The 26,053-nt window shown below is 39.0% G+C and overlaps 1 protein-coding gene across 6 annotated transcripts in view; it reads right to left on the reverse strand.

Moving 5' to 3' along the window:
- Window positions 1–26,053, reverse strand: part of dlgap4a (discs, large (Drosophila) homolog-associated protein 4a) — an 83,810-nt gene that overhangs the window by 23,958 nt on the left and 33,799 nt on the right. The gene's annotated exons all lie outside the window — the stretch shown is intronic.

Genomic DNA, 26,053 nt, shown 5'->3' on the forward strand with positions numbered 1-26,053 from the left:
CGAACAGGACAGCCTACTCAGTTTACTGTATGAATTGTTCCACCAAAGCAAGAAGCCAGACAACCAGAGGCCCAATATAACACATCACAGTGATGTACAGCCCGGAGGTACAATGCATAGGAGAACGATTTTGTGACTCATACATGTAAATGAGCTTTATATTTAAGAGGCGCCATTTGTTCCAAAGCAGGAAATGAACTCTCATTTCCGCAAATCATTTTTGGTACTTAGCCATCCTCTCAAATCTGCTTACTGTGGTATGAATTGTGATTCCTTCTTTTCCAACCGCGGGGAACAATAAATCTTCCTTAATGCTCGGAAACAGAAGAATTCTGAGACAAAGGCAATTATTTTTACAGTTGTATTACAGTGGCATCTATATAGCAGAAATAAATACTGAATTCAATCTGCAATAAAAATTTCAAACTTGGAGTTGACCGGGGAAGACAGTTCTGATGTATAGCTAATGGCTATTTTCTCAGTTTCTATTGTATAACACTAAATCCAATACAGCCTCCTAGTCAATAACATGGCTTAGAGTTTCTAATGCAATCGCAAAATGAATCTTATCCTGACACTTCAATTGTTTTTATCATCTACTGCATAAGATACATCTATGTGTCATGAAGGCAAACATGATGACCTGTTTTTGTCATCTACTACATAAGATATATCTCTGTCATAAAGGCAGACATGAAGGTCTGGCCCAGTGCCTCAGTGTCCCATCAGCAGGATGACCACGAGCACACAAACGCATAAACAATGCAGAGCAAATGAGGGAAACAGAGACATGTTAGGGTGACTCGCTCTTGTTCTGCTGTCACGGGTTTATTCATTCTCAAAGCTCGCTGTGAACAGACAGCAATATTGCATCAAGGTTATGAAATAATAATTCACACAGCAGAAATCCATGTTGCATTAAATTCACTCTAACAGATGCTGTCTGTATCAGAGTGGAGTGACTCACCGATCAGTCAATGGTAAGAGCCCTCTCCCACAGTAAGCATGAAATCTTGCCTGGAAGCTGAATGTGGAACGTTAACTGCACACGTTTTCATTTCACTGTGTTGGTTTGCCACTTCTTACATCTCTCTGACCTCCCATACACTCTCTACAGTACGAGAGCAGCCACTTATCTGAGTCAGTGTTCCTGGACGGGCACAGCAGTGTGCTGACAAATACACCAGCATTTTTACAACGGCACAACCTGCTGTAATTCACTCGCCCGAGCTGACTGTAGCCCCACGTGTTCACATCCTGTAGGCGCCACTGCTGACAAACTGACACACACCTACACACTGACACACCAACACACGATGACACACACATAAGCGTGCTAAATCGCCCACCCACCATTCCACTGCACCGAAGAAACCCTGTCAAGTGTTCAGCATCACAGGAGCAAGATGAGAAAGAAATAATGTTCACAGCTCATGTAATGCTGTTACAGGTTCACTGCGTCTGCCTGTCTGTGTGATGGTGGCCAGCAGGCTCCTGCATAATTACAAGGTGAATGAATCCTGGGACTGCATGTAATGTTAGCAAATATGCTTCACTCACACACACACACACACACACACACACACACACACACACACACACACACACACACACACACACACACACACACACACACACACACACACACACACACACACACACACACACACACACACACCGCAAAGGGAAGCTATGATTGGCTGTGGGATTTGTCTCAGAGGATCTTGCACATTCACTGAGTGACAGGAGTCTCTTAGCAGCTTCATGTGCGTGTACTCACAAGCAGCATCAAAATTGTATCCTCAAATGACCTCATACATGCTGTAAGTGCCGTACTATGTTGCAGTTGCAGTTGTAGTCTGCCTCGGCGGAAGGGTACGTTATCAAACAGTTGTTTGTGTGTTCAGGTTCTGTAAGGATCGTTTGGAGGGTAAAAACTCCTGCAAGTAAACTATGGATTAAGCAAAAAAAACCTACTGAAATACCGATTGAAATGAATAGAAATGATGCATTCGCTTGTTCAAAAACAAAGAAAGTAAGCTGAGGAATGTATGAATGGGAATGGGAAACTAAATTGCATATCAGAACAATAGCTGTCTTTAATAATTTAAATGTTAAAAAATTGCTGAAAAAACTGAAAATGTTGTTTGAGGAAAATAACATTGTGAGGACGTCTCTGAAACAGACCAGTAATTACAAAGTATTTTTTCAAATTGCTGAAATCATATCTTAATTGACAGCTTCATTCTTAATCCCAATCTTTTATTTGTAGTAATGATAATAATAATTCACTTTCTTACAAAGCACTTCGTAGTGCATTATGGGAAAATCTGAATAAAACAAATGAGCACAATAAAAGTTTAAAAGAATCAGGTACAAATAATAGATTTTATGCATGTTTTTCCTTCTAATCTGCAAACACGTTCTCCCAATGACGAATCACATAACAAAAAATGATAAAGTCTTTTTATCAGTTAAAGCAGACGAGACTCATTGCCTATTCCCCCTGCACTGGTCTACACCACAGTATTAACTGGATGGCTGATTCATCAGAGCATTTAAAAAGCATAGGGATGTCTCAGGCTCCAACATGGAAACTTGCTTTTCCATGGAGACAGACTAGTTCATAATGAGTGTGCTGAAGTCAGGTTCATACTCAGTTTGGTTACTTTGCATGTACAGCACAGAAAATGCACCTAAACTCTGATTAGCTACTTTCCTGCTCACACAATGAGCTGACAATTAAGTTTTGTATTCATTTTTTTTGGCCACATTGGGGCAGCAGAAACCATCTGTGAACATGACATTGACATATTATCACTTTAGTTTTAAGTTGATTTAGTGAAGAAAAACCTGTTAGCAAGCAGTTACCTGTTTACATATCCTGCAGATACAGCACAGAGCAACATTATCATTCATGCAGAGCCGTGCCCCTGGTCACCTGATAAATTTCAAGTCCAATATTCTCCCTCCTGTAAGCCCTATTTTATCTCCACTAACTCTTGAGAGAAATATTTGGTTCTATAGCTGCTAAATGCTCCACTGTGTTTAGTAGCATGATCACAAACAGTTTGGCGCTGAGCATGTAGAGTTTTTAGAGCAGTTAGAGTGATCTGAGGGGAGCTACTGAGTCAGGTGATAGCTCTCTACCATAGTGGCTCCTTTCACATTATGTAATCATTTGATTTAGTATATAAATATATTGATTTAGCTGCTTAAGACACCTACTAGCCTAAAATATCCTGTTCATCACAGTTACAAAGGACATACCAACCAGAAACTACCATTTTACTGACTGCATATCTCTAAATTTCACTGTAATAATTTCACAACAGAAGCTTCATGTTTCACCCTCTCTATTCAAGTCTCATAAAACAGCTCTGAAATCAAGAGGCCACTTGAGTCATCAAGTTAGTTTTACTATTAATTTGAATAATGCAGTAAAACTCAAGTGTACTCGCTTCTTCTCCACAGTAAACACATTATAGTCCAGCACACTGTTGTTGATACATTCTCTCAGTTACTCTATGAAATGTAACATTTGGAGGTATAAAAAAGTGGTTTGATATCTTAATTTACAGAATAAATAAAACTCATCATTTCCTCATTATAAACACATGAACACAATACTATAACGCTTTGCATTTAAAGCAGTGCAGAGATGAACGATGTCAAATACATTTACATTACTGTCTGAAGATACAGTATATACTCGCTCAAACCTTTTACACAAAACCAATTCCGCTGCCTTAAACTGAAATTTGAATGTGACAGAAGACCTCTGAATGTCAAAGCTTCTCATTTATTAGTCCCATGAAAATAAAGTCGTCCTATTGTACTGGCTGTTACTGTACACTGCCTGCATGTGTATATGTGATTGTTTGAGTTGGCTCCTTTACAATGTTGCTGTCACATGTAATTGTGTTGGAAAATCAAAGCCAGATGACAAACAATAAACAAGCACAAATGTTATCGGGGCTGCAGCTTTGGAAACGGAATGAATGCTCATTGTTGGAGAACGTCTGAGACTTTCCAAGTACTTTGTGATGCAGTTTCCAGAGCTTCCTCTGAAAGGAAAAATAAAATCCCCGCTGGGAGAAGTAGTATTTATAGTATCCTTTAGGTTATGTATCAGATTTTCTGCTGTCAAACTACCAATGTCTTCGATAATAAGAGCACTCCTGCTTAAATTATAATAAAAATGTAGTAGATAAAAATGACAGGGAGTCCGTTGCTGATATTTTCTGTTCCTTTGTACAATTATCAATGCAGCCAAGTTTTTTGGTCATTTGGCTGCATCAACAAGCTCATATCTGTGGATAAAGAATCTAAAATCAACTAAAAATGAGCTACAGAACATGAATAAATTACAAAACTCAGTTAATTAGATCAGTTTTAAAGTTGTTTTTTTTTGTTAGACTAACGTCATTTACCTTGCAATACGTCATTGATGTCATTAAAGGCTGAAACTAAAAAAAGTGAAATGGGCCAATAGTGGAGGTTATTCTACAGCAAAAGAAGAGTATAAGCACACACAGAAGAGCCTGTAAATACCTGCAAACTGCAGATTTACAAGAAAAGAAAAGGTGAGTTTCAAGTTTTGCAGCATCAGTAAACTGTCATTAGATGGCATTATTAAAGCTGTAAAGAGGAGGGGGGTAAATACTGGGATGAGAAAGATGTATTTTCTCTTTCATGAATCCATGTGTATATCTTTTGATAAACTAAAACAAATGAAAATAGAAGTAAAAAATGAAGTGTAATGACTGTATTTGGAGATACAGATTTACAGTTTTACCAATAGGGATAGCACTCTGACCATAAATGAACTTTGACAAAACAATCATCCTCACAGGGCCAGTGAAATTGCTGCTACTTTGTCAAAACCTCCATCATTGGCCCACAGGGAGGTGATGTCACGTAGCCCGATGCTGACATACAGCCCCTGTTAGATCTACACGAGGCCTGCTAACAAGCAAAACCAAGAGTTGCTGGTCTGTGTCCCACAGAGCCACCGAGCAGGCCTGTTATAAATGTCTCCTGGAGCTGTTCACTTCCCCTGCAGCCGCCGGTGATGAGCAGAGGGAGAGGCGAGACAGTGAAGAAAGAGAGAGGTATCGATTCGGGTCTCGCTCCTTGTTCTAAGGGTGAATATACAGCTGCTGGGTATTGGCTTTTGCAGCCTCCTTCTGTAATCACCTTTTTTTTTCGTATTGGTCCTCCCGGTCAACCTCTCACTTTCAGCCACACGTCCGTACATTTACACTACAGTCCACTGGATTTTTTTTTTTTAAATTCTGTATTACTTTTTTTTTCATTCCTGTAAGCTTGACTTTGCAAAATCATAGAGGATTCAATAAAATGTTATGATGAGCAGTTAAAATGTGTCTGTCTTCCTCCAAGCTTCCACAAGTACAAAGTCCATGTTTACAGTAATAACACTTAAGATGGGCCGACACCATCCGCTATCCCCACTGTCTGGTGAGAAGCCACTAATAGCGTGTTGCAGTCACAAAGTTATGTCATCTGTCCTTCCTGTGGATAAAGCAAGTGTTATTTTCTACTGCCTCGGGAGAGCCAGAGCAACAAAAGCTCATCTCTGGTGATCACAGGACTAATCATCACAAAAACCCTTCCACAAACATATCATGCATATCATAAGAAAATCGGAACAATCTCAGACTTGAAATTTGTACCTCTAGTTAAGGCATGAGCTGACTTTACTGTCAAATGCACCATTTATCTAACTGGCATTCAGTCAGCATTGAAGAAACAGTGTGACAGTCTGGATCTCTACACTTCCTTCCAATAAACAGAAATCTATCAAAATCCTCCTCTAAAGCACACTATGTCTTGCTCGTTTAAATTTGTACAAAAACTGAAGTTTAAAAATGACACTTCATGGTTTTACGGGGTTTATGTGCTCGACTATTTCTTGGCTACAACCAGTAATGTCCTTGAGACTCTGTTGGTTGCCTGGCAACTGCTCAAAGGCAAGAAATTTGCTGCATTCATAACAAAGTGGAGTCATTGCAATTACAAGTTTCTGATTTGTAAATGATGTTCATGTCGACCTGTAGGTCGTAATTACAACTGAGATGCTCTGATTTGACAAAAGTGTCTGAAAACCAAACAAATATGGAAGCTCTATATCATTCAAATACATCATTCAACGAAATTTAAAACAAATTTCATACAGAGTATGACACAGTATTTTACTCTTTATATGTCCAACTCTGAAGTCATGCCACTATCTTGTTGACTTAGTCCCCACTCCAGGTAGATTTTCTTTGCTCTAAAAATAGTCTTAGAATGTTGTGTAATATATTATTATAATATCATATAATATTATCTAATATTCTGCTAGTGTTTTCTGCCGGAAGTTTTTTGTTTGCTCTCAGAATGTTCCTTTCAAAAGCTGGGATAACATTCCCTAAAGGCATTCTAAAAATACTTAATTTTAATATTCTGAAAAGGTTTTTAACAACATTGTCAGAACATTATGCCCTTAAGTTTTTTCTGACTGTTATTTTAGAGTAAGACCAAATTTTCAAACCATTGTACAAACATTTTGAGGTAACATTCTTAAAAGGTTATAAGAAAACATTATTTAAACTTTAAAAAGAACTTGGAAGTAAAAATAAATCTCCTGCTGAAATCATTGCTAGAACATTGCATCATTTCTAGGTGGGAAAAGATGGGAAAATGGGAATATTTTCTATTAATCAATATGACCGTAAATGTTTTTGTTTGTAATTAACAAATGATATGACAAACAATTAGTATGTTTTATAGGTCAATCTTTTGACCTTGGGATAGAGTGATGCCAGCTGTTTCTGGTCTTTATGCTGAGGGAACTGGTTGCTTCTAGTAGATTTATATTTACATTATAAAAGTGGTATCAATCATCTATTTCTCTCTTTATTTAAATGTGTTTTTAAACTACTCCTTTAACATAACTAAACAGAGTGTGTAGTAGGACTATGAGGTAGACAGCTAAGTCAAGCAGATCTGGTACTTTGCATTAAACACAAGCTCCAGCAGCTGACAGCTCTCGTTCTGCTTCCCTGTATTTGCAGCATAGGTAGAGGCTAACCAAAGCACCTGCTTATCTCCTGCAGTGACTGGCTTGTCAGGGATTTGTGTTGACGGCATGCAAGCACGCTTTCCACAATCTGAAAGCATCTTCCTTTAAAAAAAAATTAACATTGAAGGACGTTGCTCGCAAAGCGTGCAGCCTGCTGAAATATTCAGAGCTACGAGCATTTGCCGCTCATAAGATTCTCATCAGTGCTTTGCCCATTAAAGTGATCCCAGTGCACTGCTCTCCCTCGTTCACCACTGCACACACTGAAGTGTAATTAGAGAGAGAGGTTCCACATTTCCCTTGGGCCATTTACCATCCTCACTGTACTGCTGCTGGTTCCTTTCAGCATGTTTTCATTTGGTAACATCTTGTGCCAGCGCTTCAGCATTGCCCGACCACGAAGATCCACTTCAGTGGTTCTGCAAGACTGAATGCATGTGATGGTGCTGGACAATTTAAAATAAAGGCTGTAGTTGTTAATTGGCTCTCCATACTGTGAAGTGAAAATCCCTTCCATTACATTTGAGTAGAATTAAACTACTTTTATTATTATATGCAAAGAGCCAAAGGCAAATTGTAGGTTAGAAAAGGAAAACATAGTTTTGATTTTCAATATGTGCATCTCTGTTTTTCTGTCTTCATAAAGTAGAACTGTGTAGCATAAGTTGTAGGGTGGGTGTTGCGAGCAATGAACTTTCCTTGCTGTCAAACTGACTTTGACACTGTTTTGGTCTCAGGCGAAACAAGACATAAAGGACCCAATAAGCAGCACGTGTTAACCTCTGCAGTCATGTGCTGTTGTGTCATGCATGCTAAGCATGCACAACCCACTGTCTACACTGTTAAAACACGCAACCCATAAATTCAGAATAGGACTTGGGCCCCGGGGAATTATTGCATGCTATTGGTTAGTATGGGAGGGTGAATCCTCCACCAGTGCTCGTTTAAATTGCTGTCAAAGCTTTAACAGTCCCGGGGGGGGGGGGGGGTCAGGCTTAGAGAGGAAAGGCTTCAGTCTACTCTGGAAACCGAACAGGCAGAACAGACAGTACTGTGCCATAGGAAGTACAATGGCTTCGTTTGAGCTTTGTTTGAGTGTCTTTGTGGCATCATGCTCTGCACAACTGTATCTTAATAGCCCGTTGGATTTCTCACCCATTTGCAAACTATTGGGGTTAATTCTTTGCAGCCTGGATTAAATCTATCCGTGTGATTGTGAGCTCTGTTTGGTTTATCTCTTTCGATGCTGACCTACCCCCAGATAGGGTCTGGACTTTCTCCAATAGGACAGTGACCTTAAATCATCTAATCTCAGTCATGCACAGTAAAATATTGATACTCTTTTGTGTCTACTCAGTTCATCTATTCATCTTGAGGGATTCACAATGACAGTTATTATGATACTAATCTGGACATTTTAGTTTTATTTCAAAAAAATAATTAATAATAATCTGAAAAATTTTCTGAAACGTGAACTACTGTGTTATCACTCAAACATAAAGAGCAACATATTTCTGTGTTGGGGGTTTATGTTCACATTACAATAAATCACAACAGCTTCAACTCCATCATAGTCCAGCCCGGGGTGTCATATTAAATGGATTTCTCAGAGATAGTCCCACGTAAATCCTCTGGGAGGCGAGCTCAGGCCAGCCAGACAGCAGCTGTCCCTCGCTGCTCAAATTGGCCCTGACACTAAAAACAAGATGAAATTAATATGCCGTTTTGCTCTCCATAGTGTGGAAGGATTAGAGCATCCAACAGTATCAGGATTTAGGATTCAGTGTGCTGCACATGACCAGAGAGAGCAGTTCAGCAGTCAGGGTCGGGCAAGGTAGAGCAGAGGACTGGAGGAGGAGCCTTTCTGTTCATTAAGAGCCACACTTAAACAGAAGCGGGAGCTGTTGTGAGGATTACAACAAGTTCATATTAAATAGGCGCAGATATTTTTTTTTTTTTCTAAAAAGTGCTGCAAAGTGGTCTAATTACAATGAACATCAAAGATCCACAGCCAGCAATGGAAGTAACAGGATTCAGAAGAAGCCACAAGATCTCATTTATAACTATTAGTACACAATATATACTGTAGCAGTGTTATAGGTTTTAACATGGTAAAACATAGTCTAAACATTACTCTGGGTTGGAATCATTGGATCAGATTATAAACCTGTTTTAATGATGAAATCTAGATTAAAATAGAAGTCAAATGCTCTGAACTTGTATTCGTGTCCTGCCAATAAGAGGCCAGTATACTCTCTCAAAGAATTTAATGGCAGTCCATTTAGTAGATTATGAAACCTTTCACTGAATTGGACAAATCTTTGACCTGCTGGTCATGCTACAGGAAAGGGTAGAAGATAGCACAGTCAGAATGATTCATCCTCAAGGGACCGCAACGTGCGTTAAAGTGTACATCCCAATCCACAAATATTTGTTAAAATATTTCCATCTGGATCACAGTGATGGACCAACAGACTGACCAGCATTGACAAAACTAAAGTTTTCTTAAGTGATGGTGCTCCCATGGCTAAAAATACAGTAAAACCGAGTAGCAACCAACTGTGTCCTCATTCATTGGTTTATGAAATGCCATTTTGAAGCCTTGCATTTGGCATTTTGGCCAGCGACATCACATGGAGCCAGAGGTTTTTTTTTGGAGCCAGCCCCTAGTGGCCCTCAGTGGTATTGCACTTTAAGGTACTTCTGCATCCGCTTTACTTTTTAGAAATAGAGACTACACGTCCATTTTTATTGACAGTCTATGTGCAACACTTTCTGAGCATCACACACATTCAGTCAAGAGTCCCTTCAACCATAGTGGACACCAACTGTGCCAGAAAGCCTTAGGTCTACGGCGACTCAGCCAGGGGAGCATTGGTCACGGGGCAAGCTGGCGCTGCCATCTGAGTAGAGGCTGGGCAGGCTGCGGGCTGTAGAGAGGCTCAATAACCCGAGGCTGAGCTTCTGCATTTGACAATTCTTGTAGGCATAAACACTAAACCTCCTTCTCTACACCAGAAGGATGTTTGAAAGATTCAGCTGTCAAAGAAAAAAACGATTTCAGCTTTTGCTTAAGATGCTTAAGGACAGGGCTGTAATGCAGCTTGTGGCAACATCGACATCGTTGGTCATTTTATTATCTCTCTCACCATGTAGATTCAACATCTTGCCTGACAAAAAAAAACATTACACTAAACAGCTTCAGTTTATTGGTGATTCGAATAGTGTGTCAACCCTAACATGTGGTTGACTTCCAGCTCCTTGTTGTTGAGCAGAGGTGCTGTGGGCTTCTGCATTCATTGTTGATAGATTGTTTTCTACCCAGTTGAGCTACTTTTAATTCAACAAAAATATCTACTTTTTTTGTTTGTTAATTTGGGCTAAATTAAATCTGCCCGTCATCTCCTCTGATTACTTTGAGATTAAGAAGGCATCGGGTTCAATGAGCTCATTCAAATATGTTGTGAGCGATATAAAAATATGTTCGGTTTATTTTAAGTTGAATTTTTTTTATTTAATTCAATTATTACGCTGTAACAACCTACAGATAAATCTGTTCATATGAGTGAAACCTTTTAGTGTTTGGTGTAACACTGTCCAGATGAAGGTTAGATTTTATGACTCCTACTGTTTATCCATTTGATTAGCTTGGCTAAGCATACTGATTAAACAGAGGACTGACCCTTTTCTAAATAAAAATAAGAAATGTTTTATGATGTCTAGTCAGGTTCCAGGCTACTTTTTGTCATTCCAATCTGACAACACTGCTTCCAACTCCCCAAGCATCTCACACACTTTGCCGCGAAGCCTGTAGCTAGCACACCATGTAATTGAGGGAACGTCAAATGACTGACAGCAGCTCCAGCCCTCATCTTCCATAGATTCCCACATGTTGTAATACACTGTGGACACCTGTTAGCAGGCAGTCAGTGGAGTGATGATGAACTGGAGGTGGACTAAATACTCTGCCTTGCTCGTACTGGCATGTCTCACAACAGATGACGCACTGTGGCTCCATCTTGAGAGAGTGCTGGGAGAATTTCCATCGCCTCTGCTGCCATCTCACTGTTGACAAAGCTCATCAGTCAGTGCTCTCCAGCTGGTCTGTGATCCCATGCGTGCTTGACACCGAGGGACATATAGCAGAGTAAATGTGGATCAACGGCGGCAACCAAGACGGGAATTGATGGGCAGTGTTTAGCCAGTGCAGTGTCAGACTAATTTATCCTTGACTATGCTGTCATCTTGGAGCGGAGACGAGAGGCTAAGCTTATGGAGCGGGTGAAGTGAAAATACAACATCTGTCTGAGGCTTTAGATGCTATACTTTAAGCATCTACCAGCTGGAGGTTAAGTTTATGGTACAGCTGCTTTTTTTATTTTTTACTTCCAGTTGCTTTCCTGCTATGTGGAAGAAACATATTACTCCACATGCATCCAGAGTCATGCTTTACTTCCTGTAGCATTGTAGATTTCAGTAGACAGACATTGGTAACAGCAGAAAAAAAACAGCCTGCAAATGTAATCCAAGCTGTGTCACACACCAACTTGACTCATTTTCATTCCCAGTTATATATACTGTAGGCACATACTCATAGCTCATGATGTGCTTGCCAACAGACTGAGATTATAGTACAGTACATTTACATTTTTAACTTCCCCACTGATGAAAGCAAGAGCTGTTTCATTATGAAAGAAAAAGCCTTTTATAATTAAAGCTCTCAGAATAGAAAAGAAGTGAATAAAGGCATGAAATAATAAAAATAAGTTATTTTACAAATGGTCAGACATGTTCAATCCATGACACTGCCTGATACTAGAAGTACTTTTCTCATTGTAAAAAACAGGTAGGACTTATGTTTTTAAAGATAACAGAAAGAACACACAACACAAAAACCAGATTTTTTTTTACCAATATATGCTACTATAGTCAAAGAGTTCTTCCACCTGAACAACCATTATGTATGTCCCTACCCTCTCGATATGACCAATTCAAAACAATTCGGAAGATCAGGATTGAAGTTAAATTAGATGAAGTTTGTAGTCATGGTCACAACAATAAAAATGCAGTCATGGTTAAAATAAGTTTGAAATGTGAAACATAACAACAAGCTCCTGAGTTAAACTTTTTGTTGACCCATCCCTCCACCCCAACCCCGCCGTATGATGACTTTCTACTTACAGCCACGGGAGGGCACTGTCATAATGTAACGTAACTACACTAATAAGCAGAAAAGTGGTTGTTTTTCTTGGAAAGATAGTGTCACCACATCAGAAGGTTACCTTATGAGCACCATCTGTACAGACATGCTGTCCATTATGCTAATATTCCAACTTCGCACTCAGTCTGATTCTCTGGAAAAGCAAAGAAAGTTATCCTGCAATCCTAACCAATCAAGGAGCACAGCCTGATTTGTGGTATATTCTAAAAACAGAGAAAATTGTGTGAAAATTGTAGAAAATCACCTGAGATCAGCATCTGTGGACATGTTTACATGCTGTTTAATATGTTGCAACCGAGCAGCTCATTTCTCAACGAGCATGAAAACTGATTCTAGCAAAGCTTTTTCTCTAAATATGAGCAGCAATATTTGTTACATCGGGACAAAATGTGTTCATAAAAGTTAGATAAGATGGAGACTGTAACAGGAGAGCTAAAGTGAATGCCGTTCATTATCTGTGACTCCTGTGTTGTGTAGCAGGCAGCTGTTTGGCTCATTGTGACCGTGTGCTTGCTGCAGGATTTGAATGGCTATATCAAAATAAGATCTCCATCTACCTAAATTGAGGACTAATTATTCTGACAAATTGTTGTAAAATGTACGCTGTAATAGATGCAATTTCATTTCTGTTGGACTTTATGATACGACAGAGACCACAGACAAAAGCAGGGGACATGTTTTGTTTTTTTGCTTCATCCAGATGGTCCAATATAGCATTGTTTAAAGGAAAAGCAGAAGGGAATTGAGAGTCCATCCCTGTGGGACTTTTTAATGCTGCAGGACAGCGAGTTGAGCCCGTCCCCTGGGTTTCCTTCACTCTTCTGGGCACAGACACAGAGCTGCACATAGGTGCGTGTCGACTACAGGTTCAGAGCAATTATTCAAAGCAATCACAGCATAGAGTAAATGAGCCTACTGATATCACCAGACCAGCCATCTGGGTGAGCTGGCATCGACTGAATGAAGAAGAAGTTTAGTTTGATTCTTGTTGAATGTGTTTTTAAAAAATGCTCATCAGAGTCACCTCCATATAGGTCATCTTAAGGTCATGAAAAGTTTCTGCTCTCACTGCTGCTGAGTCTCACTACCACACAGAAGGTATTGGGGGAACCCTGGTTTTAAGTGTTTATATGGGGTTTTGGATATTTGGAATATGTTGATTTCTGTGAGCTAAAACCTTTTAAGAGTGTAACATTATGAGCTACAGCATGGAAATCAAAGGGAGCTGTTCACAGTGGTTTAATTTTTATTTTCAATTGGTATACGTTTCCTTCAAGTTGTCAACTGTAAATGTAATTTCAAGATAAATTTCACACCTCTGCCATTTTATTTTTTTCTGCAAAGATCTCACACTAATTCAAGTTACACATTAAGACGAAGTTTGAACATTTATTTCTGTCATTTATTCTTCGCTTCCTAAATTCATTTTAAAATTCTATTGGACAAAAAAAAACAATATCATGTTTAAAAAAAAAAGATAATTACAGATCACTGGACCTCCCTAAGGGACCTTTTTATGGTTATATTTCTCCTGGAGGCAAAGAGAGAAAAATATATATATTTTTAATATTCATTCTGGTTTTCTATCAAAGAAAAGGAAGGGTGACTATTTTTGAAAGAAAAGACAACAAAAATATATGCCCTCTCAAAGTATGCAGACTGAGGACAATAAATAATACCACACATCAGACAGCACCAGTGTGTGTGAATACTTTTTGTGTTTTAACACAGAGCTGTTACTTAAACACAAAACATGCAGACATTCATTAAGCTCTAATCTGTGTATGATTTCTTTCTGTGCGACTCTATGACTGACACCGATATCAGACATTCACATCATTGTGTGAGCACAGAAAAGAGTCTTAACATTCATCTCAGGAGTCTATTACTGATTCTCACATTGTCACCACCACTAGCAGCTATGGGATTGTGTGGTCGAGTCACAATACTCATGACAACAATGACAAATGCCTGGCTTGCTTTGCGCTCCAAGCATCATATCATCGCAAAGCAATTCCACCAACAAAGCTCAGCCTTGACAACAGCATCCCACTTCTCTCTGAACAAAAAATAAATTACAAAAGGTTCCAAATGCGCAGAACATTTTATTTACTGAAGAATGCAACTAAAAACTTTTCAAATGTGCCGCTAAAGCTCCTCAGAGATTCAGGTTTTTATGAAGGTTATCCATCTGGGGCTACATTTGTGTGCCTTCTGTTCTTTACAAAGAAACCTGCATCATGTGGAGACACACAACAATCAAAGCTCTATCTGGTGTTCTTGGTCAGAGTATGGGATGGTCATAAGCCCTTGCTGATGTCCACCAAAAACATCGTCATTACTATCTGTACAACAGTTAAATTGATGTCATTGGATGAAATTTAGGGTTTGACTTTTACCCAGGAGAGTGCTGTTTGTGTCCCATGTAAAACCAAAAGTCAACACTGACTAAATGAAACTTAAGTGCATAAGTTAACTTACTTAATGTATTTAACTTACTTAATTACGTATCTTTTCATAAGCCTAACCAAGTAGTTTTGGTGCCTAAACTTAACCAAACTGGGATTGTTTTACAATGTGACAATGAAGGTCTGGTTCCCAAAACATGCTGTTTTGGTAAATGAGTTATTTTTTCATTGGTCTCATAGAGGATGCAGAAAACATGTTGTTGAGGGAGTCATTGGAAACATTCTACTAAATGCAGTGGTTTTGGTCTTTATCAAATATCTGAAGAAATATCTGGCTCCACTATGCTGAATAGTCAGTGGCTAAGCTCGATGCTGAGCAGGTGGCACACAGTCAGTTTAACAGAGACTTGTTGAACACAACTTACTATAGCTGAAAACAAGTTGATGAGCAAAAAATAAAATAAAATGAAAGCAGTGAGCTGAAAAACAGTAAAACTGCACAGAGCTGAGGAAGAGTATAGTTGGATGAAGTTTCTACATTTGTCCCCATGGGCAACTTCTTAAACATACAATCAGCATGTGATCCATCAAGACATTAATTAATACTGCTTTAACAGTTTGAGCCAAGAAATACTTGAGAATTAGGGTCACTTAGTGCCACCTGGCTGACAAAGACACAGTATATAATAAAGGCTGATATTCTCGCATATTTCTTTCGAGTCATAGTTTTATTATTCTTTCACTAAAACAATGTGAACATGCTTTCCAACACTGGCAACAAAAGAAATTGCCCTTGAAGGAACAAAAATCCATAGAGACATAAGCAGACTCTAAAGTGTTGTTGATGTTCATAGTCAGACTGGGGTCAATAGACGCCACAATGAATGAACACTCATAATAAACTCATACAAATGGACTGAAAGTGTCAATAGCATCGGGGGACAATTTAAGCAAACGCCACAGTGACGCTGGCATGATCCTTCAAGGTGGCAAGTGGGCAAGTTCATACTGCAAGTAAATGGGGTCTAATTGGCAGAGCGACCCGCAGCCCAAGCCTTTGTCCAACTGCTTCTCTCCTCAATAAGGAAGTGTTGGAGCGGAGGATGAGTGCTAAACCTCTGACTGATGAACACAGAGCAGGCCGCATTTCTCAGAGTACCCTCTGCTGGAAGGACACTCATTTACCAGATTGATGGGGCGCTTTATTGCCTGCCACCTCTCTTCCTTAGGCTCTCACCACCCCCTCGTCTCCTCCCGCTCTCTTATACCTATTTCTCTTTTTATCTCCTCCTCCCTTTCTCTGTCTGACTCTCTTCCTTTGTCACGCACACAAACACATACTGTAAATTCACTCACACTCTGCTCTTCTGTACGCACACACTGTCTTCTTCTCATATCTTTGTGGAGAGAAAATGAAACACTCTCCTAACCTCTTTAACACCTCCACCACCTCACTGATGTTCAGCCATTTGTTCATCAACAGAATAACAAGCAAAAGAAAACACACAAAAAACACAACTGCTGTGGGCTATTTTGAGTACAATTTAACAATCACACCCATGGTATTAAATGAGGATAACAATATAAGTTGATCAGGTTTTGACTATTAGTGCCTTTATGGAGCAGCATTTTGTTTACCTCATGCACACTATGCAGAATTGCAATACACATGCCTGAAAATGGTTTTATTCCTCTGATCAACAGGTGGCGATAACGTATCAAGAAACTCAACAATGTGCCAGCAAAGGCAGGGAAGAAGAAGAAGACAGCTTGAGTAGACCTAAATAATGCAGGTTTCAAATCTTATTGAGCTATTAAAGCATTCAGCCTGTGTGTGTTAGGCCTCCAGGACAAACACAGTGTGTTTTGGAGAACACTCAATGTAAAAGGAAGATTTGTTTGTTTGCAAGATCCACAGGGCACCTTTAATCATTTAGTTTATATAATATCACATAATAATGAGAATCCAAAGTGACATCTCGAGGTAGCTTTTTTCCCATCGAACAGTCTAAGATCCAAAGACATTAAATTTACACTGCACATTCCACGTCTGATAAGCTGGAAATAAATCACGTTAATGCTTAAATTAAGTACCTAAGCAACTGTAATATATATTTTTCTAACAACAATAACATCAGGTGGTGGAGACCAAAACTAGAGATAAAATAAGAAAGTGATTATTTGACTTACGTGATATCAAGTGGACACAAATTCAATTCCAATAATACCAATAATATATTAATTATACTCTTTTTGACATGTAAACAGGCAACTGATCACTCTATTAACTTTATATAATGAATACCTGCCACATTTGTGTTGTGTCTACAGCTAGCGGCTGCCATCAATGAGGTAAAAAAAAAAAATCGGTTACTGCAGATTTAAGCAAATAAACCATTATTGGCAATGATATTTAATTACATTTCAAATCGGCATTCTACGATATCTACGATCAGTCACAGCAGCTGAACCAAATGCAACAAATAACAGGACTAAACAGTCTAAAACAAATTGAGTGGCTATCTCTGGAAAATTGCTTACTGATACAGGTGCAAATATATTCTGATAAAAATACAGCACATGCATACAGATGTTGTCACTGCAAGCATCCTTTTTTGTCCAGCATGACTTTTGCAGTCAGACCGATCTCTGGAGCGATCTCAGATGGCAAATCACATCAGTGATCAGCTGGAAAAGTGTCACCTCATGCATAAGTAAAGACCACCCTCGGCCCTTGTGTGTAGTCCACACCTGATCTCATTCACACACATGCAAACACTGGAGTTCTTATCTAACCCACTTGAAGAGCTCTTCTCACACATATGCTAACTTATTCATATGAGAGAACAAGCAAGAGGCAGACCATAAATTGGCGGTGACATATGGATTTTCTCCCCATGGAGAGGAGTGACGTGAAGACGAACACATGGCTGCACAGACATGGCAGTCGATGCCACTGAGCTCATTGCCCCTCGTTGACCTGAGCGACGCCAGGGGCAGTAAGTGATGAGCGAGTGTGCGTTTGGCCCTGAAGAAACCCACTGTAATACAGCATCAATAAACTACCAAATATGTTCCTGCCCTCCCCTTTCTCTGTCTTTCTATCTGCAATACTACACCGTCTGACACACCAGCTGCTCTCACAGAACAGAGCAACTGCATTCACACCGCCGGGGGAAGACAATGCAGGTTTTGTTTTCTTTTTGTTTCGCCTGTTTAATGTCAAAAAAAGGCATGAGGTTGCAGTCGTGCCCACTTTTTTTTTTTTTTTAACCAGAGCCCTTCCTCAAACCTTGGTGATTAAGTGAATTACTTGCCACAAAGCTAGTTTTAAATTAGAGCTTCCTCTGTGCCGCTGAATCTTGCCAGAATTGTACGTCGATGGATGCTGTTCCTGCAGAGGGACCATTAATAGTGTGGTGATCATCATCGATTTCCCCCAGGTAATCATCATTTGTCACATTTTAGACATCCGAGAGTTTAATGCGGCATCACAAATGGCTTTCTGATTAACAGGAACAATGCTCCGAGGAGGCAGCAACACAGAGGCCATTCTCATAAGATCTGTGGAGCTGCTGCTTCTCCAGGACAACTCGTCTTTGTTGTTCAGACGCAAATTCAAATATACAACCAGTGTAAAGCAGCACAGCATTGTGGCTCAGAGCAGAGATGCAAATTCAGACTGGACAGCAGAGCAGAGGAAAATTACATATTTGGAATAATAATTTTGAGAACTCTTCTTTAGATAGAAATGCTTTATTCACCAAACGCTTTCTGCTTTCTTGCCCTTAGCACAGAGGTGTTTGAGGCGGTTTTGTTTTCATTATATGAAGGCTGTTGCAAAAGCAAGGACCACACATCAGGCAAACCACTGGAGGCACGACTCCTCCAACAAACCTCTAAATGTTGCAGGTCCCAAATTAATTTATCGATCACTATGACTGTCCTCACCATCTCCCAGCTAGCTGCCAGGCCATTCATGTTTTCGTTTCTCATGTTAGTTGCAATAAAAGAAGATGTCTTGGTTGTGCATAAATTAACCCTTGTGTCTGGATTGATATTACCAAACTGTAGATGGTTCTTCTTGATTTGATAATTCATGTTTTGATTAGCTTTTGATTTGGAAGCCTTATGATGTTTGTCCACCACGACTACGGGATAACGCTCAGTGATTTTAAGCAGCTGCTCGTTTAAAATTTGTCCAACCCCCCCTCAGCAGGATTAACAACAAATGCCTTAATTGTAACCTTTTCAATTGCAAACAATTGTGGGCACTAGAATCAACAATCAGCACTGAAGTTATTGGTTTTTAATTTATTTGGTCATTAACAAAGTTCTGACCTGATTACAATGCAGTTGTGAAGCACTGTAAAATTAGAAGGACTGATAATGATTGTTGTTTTGTTTACCTGGACTTTTTTGCTGATTTGTTACATGACTGTACTGCATGTAAGGAAAGTGAGACCAGCATCATAAATATTTGCTGTATGAAGCGTTGTGTTTTGGTGAAGGTTTGTGTGACATGTTTAAATGTTGGTGGATATGTGGGATAGAGTCTGTACATATTGTGCAATGAGGCCAGATTCAAATTCTCAATTTCATTCCTTTGAATAGCTGTGTGCTTTTTTGTGACTTTGAGAAAAGCTACGCGAAATGCTGAACTCCTCACTGGGTCCAAAGGTCAGGACCCTGGACAGCTCCATCAACCGCGGCCCCTTTGACAATCAGCTCAAGGAAAAAGCGCTTTGGAGTTCCTCATTAGCAACGCGGATCTCTAACCTTCAGTGAAACCTAAACCTCGGCTTATACACAGCTTCATCATGTGTCACATCTTTACCAACTGTATCTCATTTTGTGCCTTTGGGTTGATGGGTCAAAGGTCACAGTGTTTTGTCTCTTCATCACACTTAGAAGGACACTAAGAGCCGGAGATAGCAGCCTTCAATTTAATCTCCTGGGCAGGAATTTCATCGGACTTAAGGTCCGGACTTGCGTCATTACTTTTTATGTAAACTAGGCTTCAAATGAGGTCCATCAGCTCTGAACTGAAGTGCAAAAACAGCAGTATGATCACAGTCAGCAGTTACAGAAGTTTGTCCATGCTGTGATTAAAGGAAGTACATAATGTCCACTTAACAGCCCATTCTTTATTTAAATAGATTCACTCATGAATAATAATGTAATTATTGATTTTGTTTGATTAGATAATAGATTTTCCCACAGCAGAGACACGACATTCTGCCTCAAACTATATGCAGCTAAATCTACATGATAATTCCCTATATGGATTTTATGGTATCTGTTTTACTGTAAACTGCAATTTATCATTTACAGTATATTCTAAAGACTTGAGTACAGTATCATGTCCAAAGTACAAAAAAAAAAAAAAAAAAGATTAACAAAAGATTAATAGAAACTTAAAGTCACTTACTTGCACAGTTCAGATCTGCCTGATATAAATGTATTAGGGGATATTTTTTTTAAATTATTGAATTAGATTTAAAAAATTACAAACAGAGATTAAAAATATGAAGTGTGGTAAATGTGTCATCAAGTTGGCCCCATTTCAAACTGTTGAATCTTACTAAACACCTCCATTTCAACAGTTTCTCTGACGTGTGTAAAACGCTGAACCAGGAGCATTAGGCAAGCATTTTACATCTTTAATAGCACAAAACCAAATTGCACACAACAGCAACAATAAACAGTTTACTTTGAAAGCTATTCATGGTCTGCATAAATTGAGCGGATTAAACACAAACACATTAAACCCAGGAGACCTCAGCGAACCTTCTGTCATTGTATATGTATGAATAGGCCCTCAAGGTGTCTACCAACCCTTCATGGCTTTTTTTTTTTTTTTTTTTTCCGCAAAGACATTTTCTCTGGTAGATGGTTGAATCAATGACTTTTAAGGCAGGAGAGGAATGGAAAAGGGAAAATAACACAGGCAGAGAAGAGAGAGGCAGGCCGACAGAGAGAAAAGGAGTTTGTGTGAAAGATTTAGAGGTTGAGATTGAAAATGCAGAAAGGCAAAAGAGGGCTTAGCTCCGACCCAAAATCGTTTGGCTATTTTTCAAACAGCTACGACTTTGAATTGATTTCAAAGAGAAAAGAAAACCTTCACCAAACCTCCTTTGAATACATTAGGCAAAGTAAGTAAAGATATTTGAATCAGAATGGCTCAGGAGACACAAGACTAATTCTTGTGTCTGCAACATGAAGTGAGTTGATGTGACAGCTTCACACATTCTCCCAGTAGAAAAAAAAACTCACTGGATTTGATTTCTGTCAACCAATTTCTGAGTCATATTGCAGAATCATGAAAAGTTCATTCTTGAAAAAATCTTAACTAGAGGTTCACTTGAGTTTTAGTAGATCAGCTCTCAGATATCTGCAACTCTGCGTCAGGACCCAGCAAGAGAGGAAGGGCATCACATCACATGCAACAACTAACACGACGTGGAAAGGACACTAGAAGACAACATCCGCTCTCTGTGAACCCAACACCAAACACAGGCACAGCACCGACAAAGACGGGGTCAAAGACCATCGATCAAGAAGCAGTGAACGACCAGAGAAAAATAGAGGAAGCCACTCACATTTGTGGAAAGAGAGAAGATTCTCTACAATCTAGCAAGGCAGCCAAGGTAGCACTGATGCTAGTGAGATAATCTGCTAGCCCTATTGGCTTTATAAATGTTTTATTACAATGTTTTATGTCATAGAGCTGCATTGTTGTTGACATTTCAGTAAACATAGCAATAGAAAACATAGAAAACATAGAAAATAGCATTTGTTTTATTATTGCTATAGTGAATTTGAGCTGTTTCCTCTTCTTTAATGGATGTTTTCAGTCAGATATCCTGAATAGAGCTGCTAGAAGTCCTGCAGGCTGACAGACCCAAACATGAGGTAAAAAAAAGAAATCTAGCAGGTCTGCTGCAACCCTCACCTCCTTTAGATCAAGCTTGAAGACTTTTCTGTTTGCTGCTGCCTTTCATTGAACCAGATTTAAGGATCCCGATGAATTTCTTGCATTTCTGTATTTTATTTCTGTCTTTTCTCTCTTACAATGCACTGTAACTTTTATCCTATTTTTAGCTTGCTTTATCTATTTTATTTTAATAATTTAATCGCTGTTTTGAAATGTCCTTTTCTTTTGCCTGGTGTTTTGATGCTTTTAATGGTTTTATGTGAAGCACTTTGAATTGCCTTTTTGTTGAAATTTGCTTTACATATAAACTTGCCTTGCTTTGCCTATGACACTGAAAATGGAAAGCAGTTATATTGAAGAGAAGACATTTTCCCAATCTGATTAACTTCTTCTGTGTAACGGGTCATTATTGAAACTGTACAGGAGAACATCTTTACCAAATCTACCCATCTGAACAAAAATGGGTTTGTAAAATGTAAAATCAAGCGCAAGATATTTAAAATATTTCCACTTAGAAAAAAACAACAGTCTTGGGTTTGAAAATTTCTCCCAGTTTTTTTTTAAGAATTAAAACATGATACATGACATAAAAGCTTGAAGCTATTTAAGAATTCAGGAAAACTGAGAGTTAAGGGTTTTTTAACTAGAACTTATTTTTGCATGCAATATTCATGTATAACGATAAACTTTGGTGGCTCGTCACAATTCTTTTAGTTTCTCTCTTTTTTTTTTCCACAATTGTTTTTATGGCTGAAAATATTTTCACTGATTTGAGATTGACTGTCAGCAACTGTAGTGTTTTGCCCAAACCCCAAATCACACGTGAAAAAAAAAAGAACATGGCAGATTGATCAAAGAGCTGTAGACAATTGTAACAAATCTTTCAATTATTTAGAAATACACTATTTTTTTATGGATAGATTTTGCTATGCACTTACTTCTTCAATAACCAGATGAGAGGACGAGGAGACAAATTATCAAGGTTATCAATAAGTAGCCTTTGGCTGTTTCCCTCTGTCCTGTGACTGAAGCCTTATCAGTCCATAATCTTTAAATACAGACTATAGTTACAATTTCCTCCCCATTCAGATATCTTGTTAACACATAATCAATGCTCCATTCTCAGGTCACATAATGGTCAAACTGTCACTTTGGGGAAGACCATAAGACGCGATTGAAAGCTTACTCAAACACACTATAGAAGTTCAGAAGTTGGACTCACTGAGCTGGTTGTTTTTTTTTTTGATGGAGTAAAACTTTGTAGCTTTGCTCAGGGGCACGATGGGTGGTAAGTGCTGCTAAACTCAAAATGCTGATGCAGTTTAATGAAAGTGTAGCCATGCATAATGGGAGAGGGACGTAGAAGAGGACACGTCACTGTGACCTGAACGTAACAGTGCTGTGGAATATAGATTTAATGCTGAGCTGGAAAATGACAAAAACACGCTTTAGATGGTGCCCATTTGCAACCATGATAACCTTTTACTTTAAGCATGATTATGCTTATAAATTAATCAGTTAATCTATATACTAAACTATGAACAGATTAGTTACTAATCAGCGCTATAAATAATTGAACACAAATTGAGGCAGCCGTCCGAACCAGACTTTTTTTTTTTCAGTAGAAAACTACTCTAATTTTAAACCCAGTATTTACTTCAGGTCACCAATTTACAACAAAGGCAAGGCAAGATTTCCAGGCACTCTCCCGCACAATGTCTTCTCACTTCTCCAGTTTCACATGAATTATTCATAGCAGCAGAGATAAGGAATTATGTAAAAGAAGCAGCACATACGTAAATCTCTGTGGTTAGGAATGGTTAATCAGAGTATCCCAGGGGAAGGTGATAATGCCCCGCCATGCAGTTGAGACGGCTTCTCAAAGTTACTTTTTCGTCTTTGCCGCTCACTGTGTGTGTTCGTGCGTGGTGTGTTCGGGTGTGTGTGTGTTCGTGTTCGTGTGTGTGTGCGGTCCAGGTGTGGTCATGTGAGTCATTGAAGGGTGATGTCACTCTGCCTCTTAGTTTAATTTAGTTTAAGTAAGTCAGTTGGCTTGTTAATAGGCAGCAGTGGGAGCTGATGAGAGAGATAATAACCAGTGAGGACAGTGATTGATGGGCTAATCTGGATTATGACAGGTAAAGTAAGGGGAAGAGAAAAAAAAACCATAAATGATTTAAATTAGACCCACACATTACTGTGTAATTATTTAATGTACATAGGTTATCAGTAAAATACTAATTGGTACATCCACTATATGTAAGTACAAGGAGAGAGGACAAAAGGTTAAACAGAAGGGGAAATTGTGTTTCAGAGGGACGTAGGAATATTTGACACTGCAAGGAATGTTTTGTTATTAATGAGAGCTAATTTCATAATTTCAGGTGCTGTAGTATCGCAACAAGGCAGGAACAATGCAGCCTTATGACAGACCAAAGTATGTAACACACCCTTTAGCTTACTACATAGTACCATGACAATGTAATGTTTTTGCTCGCCTAGGCATGGAAAGTCACGTATGGTGAGAACCACGTCATGAGGTTTTGGAAAAGATCGTGGTTTTGCTTAAATGTGACATGGTTGCAATATGGTTACAACCATATTATAACCCTATAGGGTTAAAAACAAAAACTACTTGATAAGTGTTTGGAAAACATAATGGTTTGGGTTCAAAAAAGTAATTTTACATAAGTATTGTTATGTTAAGTTACATATGGCCTACATTGCCAAAGGTAAATACGCTTTCTTGCATTTACGGCCGTTTGGGTGAAAGTCATGTGTCTATTACATCCAACCACCCCCGACCCCATCCTTACTTGGACCTTAAAAACCTTTGTCCTTCATCAAACGACCTCCCTCTTAAACTTTGTTAATATTTTCATAACTTTTTCGTACAACTTATTTTGAGAGTATTTACAAAAAAGGGTGAAATAATGTAAAAAGTGTTTAAATATGCAATATCATTACTATTCAAGTTTGAAATGTTTTTACATTATTGTTTGTTGCTGGGGAACAAAACAGTGTGCCTTTATGTAAACATTATACAAAATATTGTTTTGTTTAAAACAGTGATTTAATACTGAACTCGAAGCGGTCCCTTTCTTCTGTTTCCTTTTCACTGTAATTATTGTGTAATTACTGTAATACTTATTTTTTCCTAACTAAGTTTATGTTTGAGGTAGCTGTTTCAAAAGGACACCAAGGTTAAGTCTGCTGGTTCTATTTGTACCTTTTTAATTATTGAATATGTACAGGCTCATTAAAAAAGCATAAATTAGTTCAAGGTCTTCCTAAACTTAAATTTGTTTCCCTCTTGTTCACTGTACTTCTTCACTTGTACTAACAGTTTCTCAGTGATATTTCCTGGGTATCCCTTGTCTATAAAACATTTACATTTTAAAGCTGAAGTGTTACTAAAACTTGTCTTCGTTGACAATGCATAAAAAAAAAGTACCTATTTTTTTCTTTTCCTAACATTAGAGCCTAATCCAGGAGGTGTGACTTCAAATAACATATTAGTCCAGTCTCTGTACTTACATACCTTTGGTTCACCCATAAAGACAGCAGCTGCACATTGACTTCCATCTTCTTATCTACTCTGGGAAACATCGCCCTGCAGAAATGGGGTGGATTACGTTGACCTAGAGTGACGCTGGTTACTGGAGCAAAGCGGTGTCAAAATGTGACAAATCTTGCTGAGCCCTCAGTTCCCAAGCCTCCTTTGTCCATTCCCACCTCCATACTAAAGAGGCACTCTGTCACAAGAGGCAGTGCACTGGTGGAGGACATGGCTGATTTAACAACAACATGGTGGGATTCTGTCTGAAACAGCCAAAAGAAGAAGAGCTGGGTGAAATTTTATTCACTTTTTGGCTGGGGAAAATCATTATCCTGCCTGTAAACACATGTTATGTCAGCATAATGTCAGCAGACCATGCAGTCATACCGATAGTCACCATACTGATCTAACAGTTGATGAAACTTGGTGGAAACTGTACATCCGGCTGCACCTGGGGGAGAGTCAGGCCTGAGAGATGAGAAGTGTGTGGACAGAAACTGGTGTGAATGGAGATCTGCTCCGACACACTGGCCCTGGTGTGTGAGGCCATTGTGGGAACAGGCCCGTCAGGTCGTAGGCAGAGATGGCTCTTCATTGGACTGGTGTTAATTACTGGGCCAAAGCCTTTGCCAAGACTATTTGTCAGAAAGAAAGCTCTGGCAGGCAGAGGATACACTTTTTTTCTACTTGGAAATGTCTGATCCCGTACAAAAAGAGGAGAAAATGAGCAACTTTCCAAGCTCCCAAAGGATTCTGATAATCTCCTCTTTTCTTCTAAATGTCAATTTCCCCTGTTCAAACTGTCCTGAATGCTCTTTTCTGCACAAAGCCATTAGAGGAC

This window comes from Brachyistius frenatus, unplaced genomic scaffold (assembly GCF_029030835.1).
Source record: "Brachyistius frenatus isolate BFR_SWC_R1_liver_20210118 unplaced genomic scaffold, ASM2903083v1 Contig_309, whole genome shotgun sequence".
Lineage (NCBI taxonomy): Eukaryota > Metazoa > Chordata > Actinopteri > Embiotocidae > Brachyistius > Brachyistius frenatus.